Source organism: Cyanistes caeruleus, chromosome 1, assembly GCF_971803275.1.
Source record: "Cyanistes caeruleus chromosome 1, bCyaCae1.hap1.1, whole genome shotgun sequence".
Taxonomy (NCBI): domain Eukaryota; kingdom Metazoa; phylum Chordata; class Aves; order Passeriformes; family Paridae; genus Cyanistes; species Cyanistes caeruleus.
In genome coordinates, this window is record NC_141701.1 from 66,168,574 (window position 1) to 66,176,282 (window position 7,709).

Here is a 7,709-nt window from a genome sequence, read left to right on the forward strand (position 1 = left end):
ATGAGGGAGGCAAACCTGTCTGCTGCCAGACCTTGAGCCCGGGGAAATAGGAAGACTTTTAAAAAATTGTACCTCTTGAATTTAAATAATATAAATATTACATAACCTGTTGGCTACCTTAGTTATTTATGAACTCAAAGGAGCTCAATTCCTGAAGCAGGAAGAACTCAAATCTCAAAGCTTTCTGTTCCTGAGCCCTCTGACTTGAGGTCATTGAATAATTGGCCTATCAATATTTCCTTTGGCTGCAGAACATACATGCAAAGATCTGGAAGCTTTATCAGGGAGGACTTGTAGATATGGCATATGTGACTGGGCATTAAGCACACCTTTAAATACAACTGGTGTCAGCAAGCTTATATATATGAATTGTAGTTTAATGTCAGCTACAAATTTTGTCTGAACAAATAAGAATGACAATCAGTTTCTGACAGTACTTTATGTAACAGCTAAACTGTAAAAGTACCCTTTAGACCATTAAAGCTTTGTTTTGAACTTTCCACTTCCTCAGACATTTCAGAACTGGGAATTTTACATTGTCTGCTCCAGCTATGGTTAGTCTTGAATTAAAAAAACAAAAAGTGTTCTAAGAGTCTGTAACTCAGAGTCAGAAATGGTGAAGTAGGCAAAGTAAAATTATTTGAAAATCTACCAACACCCATGTCAGGCATAAAACTGAATCTCAGATTCAAGAATCTTGTTTAACCATAAGACTAGTTCTCCCATATGTTTTAAATAATTCTGAAAGCTGCTTTTTAAAAACTAACTTCAGAGTATTCTGCTTACTCTCTGGAATTCTTTATATGAAATTTGTTTCAAAAATATTGCTGTTTACAGAGAGAACCATATGGAAAGAATTTCACACTTTTTCTTTTTCTGTGTCTTAGCTGGGATTGATTAGTGTGACTTGTGTTTTCAAAAAAAATCCAACAAAAAACAGGCAGAACCTCAGCTCCTTTACAGTAGTAGCTGCTTCCAAATGAATGGATCTGATTTCCTTTCTAATATTTGCAGGGCAAGAAATGACTGTTCAGTTTGTCTTTCCTTCTGTTGAAGTTTATTAAGTTTAGTCATTCCAAAAGCAGTATTTCTCATTCCTTGAGTTACAAATCCTGACTGAACCTTCTAGTCGGGGTAATAGAATTTTATTCTGCATTCCACACTCTGCTTTTATCAGCTCTCAGTTTGGAGCTGTGACTTCTGTTTGGCAAGGTCTTGCCCTTTTTTGAACCTTCAAGGAGGCACAAGGAGCAGGAGCATGACCACCTAAACCCTCAGCTTATGTCTCACAGCATTGTAACACATGACTTCATTATTCTTCCACAGCCCATCTACAGCTGGTGTCAGAGCCTGACCTCAGGCTGACTTTCAGGTTTACAGTATTTATATCTAAAGAAGCTGAACCAAAGTAAGATCACAACATAAAAGTAGACAGGCTGCCATAACCTAGAATGACTTCTAAATATGCTGACTCACCAGGCACCCCATTAAGAACAACGACTGAATGGATTTTTCTTGTTCTTAAGTCTGTCTTACAAAACCTTTTCAGAGGTTATTTTTTCTTAAATTCTGTCTTCACAGTCAAACTCTGTACTGTACTGTACTATACTGACTTAAAAAAAGGCCCATCCTCTGACAAAAGAAAGATAAAGTTGACATTTCTTTTCCCTCCTTAAAACATATAGATATATATATGTACACAAAGCTTTGGAATGTTAAAAAGCAAATATTTTAATCAGCAAGCAATGCCACTTGTAGAGTAGGCCTAGTAATAAAGTTGTTCTTAAAAAAATATTTTTAAAAGTTTAAAAATACATAAACAAACTCAAACACCAAATACATAAACAAACTCAAACACAACTGTTCTGTGCCCTTTTGCCTCTATCCCAGCAGTCTGAGAGGTGCTTTTGTTGTGGGAATTTGATGGGTTGGTACCTGTGCAAGACTGTGATTCTCTACAGCGTCCGTCTTTGCTCCACTGCAATGACTACACAGGGTCTGGCTCAGAATTCTAATGGAGGTGCCCAGCACTGACTTGTTCACCAGTCAAGAGATTATTAAGTAGTTCACTGTTTTGGATCATTTGTTTTTGGTGCATTGCTTTTGTGAAGCAAAGATGTAGGAGGTGAGGCTAAGCTGACTGACAGAGAGAATGGAGATCTTAACACAGCACCTGGTATATAGAAAAGGAAGGTGATTAATCTCCTGAACTACTGAACAACGTGTGCAAGTGCTTTGTGCCCAGCAAGGTCTGTGTCCCTTGAGATTGTTCACAATATTCAATCTGTGGCCTAGGCTGAGCTCATCTTAAGAAGCATTTGAAAAATCAAAGACTATTCTAACAAAATGATCTGTTGGATGTCATGGGGTTACCAGTCTGTATCTTATGAAGTTAGTGAAGACCCAGAAACCTGGTAATGGCAGCCTTAGTTTTGAAAATGTAGCTATTTCTTTTTTGCCATGTTCCTGAGATGTCCTCTAAGGAAGAATATTTTCTGACAGCAGGTATCAGAACTTCACTGTGGTTAGAAGATCAGTTGGGAACAGGGAAGTCTGAGCTTAATGTAAGGCTCAGCCTATCTATTTCTAGATTCTATTAGCTGAGCAGTTAACTCTCGTTATTACACTGGGTATCTAGACAGATTTCCTGGCCCTTGATGAGATGTCATTCTTCAATTTAGATGACACAGGAGATGTCTGAAATGTAACTATTGAACTCATAAGAAAACAATTTTAAAAATTGAAAAAATTCAAGTCAAACAGAGTTAGTGATATGAAAAATGTGATACATGGTGATATGAGAAATGAAAGGCAGTATGCTGCCAAAACCATATTGGTGACTGAGGATTTCAACCGCTGTTTAAAAATTATAGTCCCGGTGCTTACACTCTAAGTGTGTATTATAGAGTGTGTGTGCATAGAGTAATGTATACTTAGAAGCAGGATGTAAGTACTTCAGTAAAGTTGAATGAAAATGTGCCATTTGAAACTGCTTCACTTGTCATCCCTGGGTTGATGTATACTTCTGTAAGAGAAAGCTCATGCAAAGAGGTTCAGCATACAGCTTGCCCTGTAGTCCGAGTTTGGCAGCTGATAACAGATTATATTTTCAGAAAACTAGAGGAAAAGTTGGGGCTTAGGTACAGGAACATCAGGAAATATCTAACTCACGAGTATGACTTAGAACACTTCAGCCAGAAACAGAGAAGGAGAACAGTTCGGAAGGAAATCCAAAATGAATGAGCTGCCAAAATGGAGAGGGAGGCTAAGGAGGGAAGCAATTTAAATAGATCAGGAGGATTATGCCAGAGTGAGGAAGGTATCTTTTAGACAGCAAAACGGGTTTTTTCCCCTCCATTAGTCTTCTGCATTAACAGTATCTCTTGTCATCTAGTGAAGGAAGGAGGAGGACATGGTAATGAAAATAGCTATTTTAGATTTCTTTTCTTCTCTCTAGGTGTTTGATTCCCGCAACACTGCCTGGCTCATGGAAATTGGTACTGACAGGCAGCAATGAGAGAACAGGAGTTAATCTCTTGACTGACCTCTTAACTAAGGCATTGCCAATATAGAAATTAATTAGAGGTCTTTCAAGTAATTGAGATCCATTACTATTACTTAACAGACCACAGTGCACAGAAATCTTTCATTCTTTCTTGAACTAATAAGGTGTGTGTTCTTATAAATCATTTAAATGGCACCATAACTATGCCCTGCATGTGCCAAATGGCGCTGGCTGAGGTTCCAGAGCTGCACTCCCCGGGAGGCAGCAGCAGCCTTCAGGAGGCTGGGCTGTTTCCAGCAGAGGCAAGAGGAGCTGCCTGCCACTGGGGCTCTGGGCAGCCTTTGTTTTGCAGAGCCTTTGGGGCTCTGGGCATGGCTTTCATTAAAGCCTGGGTGGCCATCGAAATGCATTAGGGGTGGGATGTGCCCCTGCCTTCGGCTGTGTGAGGTAGCCACTGTGGTTGCCCACAGTTTCACCTGCTGGAAAACAGGCACTGTGAGCTGCTTCCTGTACGTGTGCTTCCCGCCTTGCAGACTTCAGGAACAGTGTAAATGACAACATTTAGTAGTTAGAAAGCACTTTTTACTTCCCCAGCTTCATGTGAACATTAAGTAGTAAACATGTGGCCATAAATATGACAAATGGAGATGGAAATAACATAGCTTGTGTGAAATTGATAAGTGACTCAGCTAGAAACTTTCATGATCAGAGAGACGATCCAAGTTCAAGCTGCACTGACTGAGAGATATGCAAAATGGGATCCATAAAAAATAGCAAACTACTCCTCTGCAGCTGGATGGTTTCTAATTCAGTGTCAGACTTTTCTCCCAAGTATGCTACTGGTAGCTGGGGAGGACAGGACAGGAATTTAACTCTTGATTCTTGCTCGTTCACTGTTATGCTCACTCATACTTCTTGTTATGTCAGTGTGGGTCTTCCACCACTATGAACTGTGTCCCAGCAGGAAATCTGTGAATTCTTTACCGGTTTTATGCAGGAGCAAGCCATGGGAGACAAGAGCTGTATTTGGAATCAGTAGAACTGTAGAGTGGTGCCCACAGACCAGAGCTGTGATCTGGAAGCACTGTGGCATCTGTAGAGCTTCAAAAGAGCTGCAAAAACTGACTGGGGAAACTCTGTGAATAATCAGATGGCCAGCTCAGGCTGTGGCTGAACTTCTGTCAGCAGCTACCCTAGGGGGTTTAGAGCTGGCTTTGACGTGTTTGCTTTGCATTGCACTTCCCTCTCAGGGAAGTGATTCACAGCAGACCTGGAGAACTTGATGACAGTTGTAAATGCACAGTTTCCATCTGTTTCGAGTGAACTTGGTGAATATCTGGAAGAGTATTCCACCGTAAACCTTTTGGGGTTTAAGAAGTAGACAGACCTCTGGAAATCTTCTGAATTAGCAAGAGCTCAAATTTGGGAAAACACCCAGGAAAAGGAATGTGTATGCCTACTCTGTTCTTTTCCTTCCCTTGATGGTCACTCATGGCCATAAGTGTCAGTTAGGATGCTGATTTAACAAAACCCTTGGTCTGAACTCTTACAGCCATTCTTTTGTTCTGGTGTCAAGGAATCCTCCTGGCAGTGAAATTACCTGTGAGAGCCTGGCTAGTCCTCAGGTGACAGCGACTGAGCTACTGGGGGCTTCTCAGCCATTCTCACTTGCCAGAGGTGAGGAATGACAATTCTCTGTCTCTCCAAACCTAGCAACTTCTATTCCCCAAGAAGTCCCCTCCAAAACAGCATTAGAGATGTTGCTTACAAACAATTTGTAATGCCTTTGCCTATCGCTGGCTTCGGTTCGTGTCTGGCACCACTGCTTATGTGCCTCTTGAACAATAAAACTGTAATCCATAAGACTGGGAGACTGAAAGATATTGGGTTTTTAGAAGATGCACTGGTGCACCTGAGGGACCAGAACTGGGGTGAGTGTAAATTTCAGTTCCAGCTTTCAATAATTTGACTAAAATACTGATTGACTCCTTAAGATTTTAGAGGGATGGGGATCCAGTATCTGGTTTTTCTGGAAATGGTTTAGTAGCTCTTAATAGGTGGTAGACAGCCAGATCTGGAGGTTTGTTTGGATTTTTTTTCTATAGATAACATTCATGTGTTTCTCCAGATCATTCATAAAAAAACATTATAAGCCATGCATCCAAGAATGAAGCTGTGCAGGATCCCCTCTGACACAGCTCTGGCTCATTGTTGTTATTTCCAGCTGGCTCTTGAGAACTTTGCTTAGTCGGTCTTTTATCAAAGTAGTGCCTTAATGTTTCTGCTTTGTCCTTCAGTGTACTTAATTCAGCTGAGGAACTTAGTGAGGGAAGACCATTAGGGTTGGATTGATCAGATTTTAGGGTTTGTCACTGAGATCCTGGAGCTCAGGAAGTTTACCTGGTGAAGACAGACATTCTTGGATCAAGACCATATCTTGCCACTGGCAAAGTAGATTTATATTTGTCTCCTATGTCTTAATAACAAGTCCTTAATAATCAGGAAATAAGCACTTCAGGACTTCCTTCCTGAAATCTCTATTGATGGAGTTGCTCTGCATAATTTTGTTTCGTATGGAATTTCTAAATAGTCATGGAGACAGAAAGCAACTGAGCAGAGATTATTTTACAGGCTGGAGTTAAGATATCCCCCTGAGAAAGAAAGGATGTGGGTTGAAGCTCTTCACAGCAAAGGGGAGATGTTCCCAAACTAATTGGTATTTTAAAAATGAGTTAAGGATAACTAATACATTCATATCACCAGAAAAATCTTTTCAAAATTGAAAGAATTTGGCAGTGTCAACCCAAATACACAACTACAAAACAGCAGGATTTTTTTCCCTCAGCAAATTTTCTAGGTTTGTTTCTTTTTTACATAGTTCTAATGTGAAAACTGATGTAAGTGCTGAGTGAGTGGGAAATTCTTGTTACTATCCATTAGCATTTGATTTGTACATTTCTAAATAAGTCCTGTACTCTTACAAACTATTCAGACTAATTAGTAGACAGGGAGTTGAAAAGCAGATGTTATTTACAAAAAGCAATAGACAGGAACTTATGGAGAATAGTTTGGAACCAAAGAATAGAGGCAGAGAGACCAGCAAACAATCTGGTGGGTTTTTTTCCTTCTTCTACTAAATTTAGAAGGCAAAGCTGCATTTTTTTCCAGTGCTGTCAAAAGTGAAGTGCCTTATAAAATGGAAGAGATTTAAAGTAACTCACAAATAAATAGCTGCTGTAGCTAGAGGGAAGGAATTGCTTAGAAAAGGAAGAAAAAGAAATCCTGCAGTCTGAAAGAGACTTAGCTGAGTCTAAATATGAACTTTAAGGTCACTGAGAGTTTTTCCTGAAATCGAACATCCAAACCTGTGGAAACCAGAAAATGGAAATATATTTCAAGTCCACAGTTTAGTGAAGGTGGCATTTTAATTGAGTAGATCAGTAAATCAGATTTTTGCCATAAACATTGGGTGATAATCCTCAATCTTCCTGATTATAAATTAAAACATTGTTGAAGAATCTTTGCAGGAAAACACATAGGTTGGATTTTGGAGTTGGCCTTTCTTTGCCTGTTGAAATGTCACAAGCATTTCAACAATTATTCTTTATTTAGGTACTTTCAATTTTGAATTTTTAAATTACAGCTTTTATTTCCCACATCTTCTCAAGGTCTCAAAACTAGGAAGATGCAGGGGTAGTCATTATCATGGATGTATCTGTCAAAACAAAGCTGCAGCAGATCCAAAAATTTGTGAGTCTTTCAGAGCAAGGAACTGGGCAAATGCCTGAGACAGAGCTTGGCTAGCTTAGAATTCACTAGGTAGGAGAAAAGACATTGGTCTTGCAGCGAACCAAAAAAATTATCCCAAAATTATGGATTTCTTTATACTATGAAAAAACTTTGCTCAAATTTTACAGAGGCATGAAAATCTCCTCGAACCATTAAATTACATTTCCTTCTGTCTTTCTTTCCACATAAGTCAAAGTTTAAACTTATCAAGGTGGAAGCCAGCCTGCATTCTCCTCTCTTGATTGAAATGGAAGCATGAGTGCACCTTCACCTTGAGATTCAGACAAGTCTCAACTAATTGAAGCTACAGACATGTATATTTATAGTAAAGGTCAGAAGCTGAATTGTTAATACTCACCCATAATTAAAGAACCTGAGTTAAATTTGGTAAGGAAATATCATCTCCTGTCTTGCT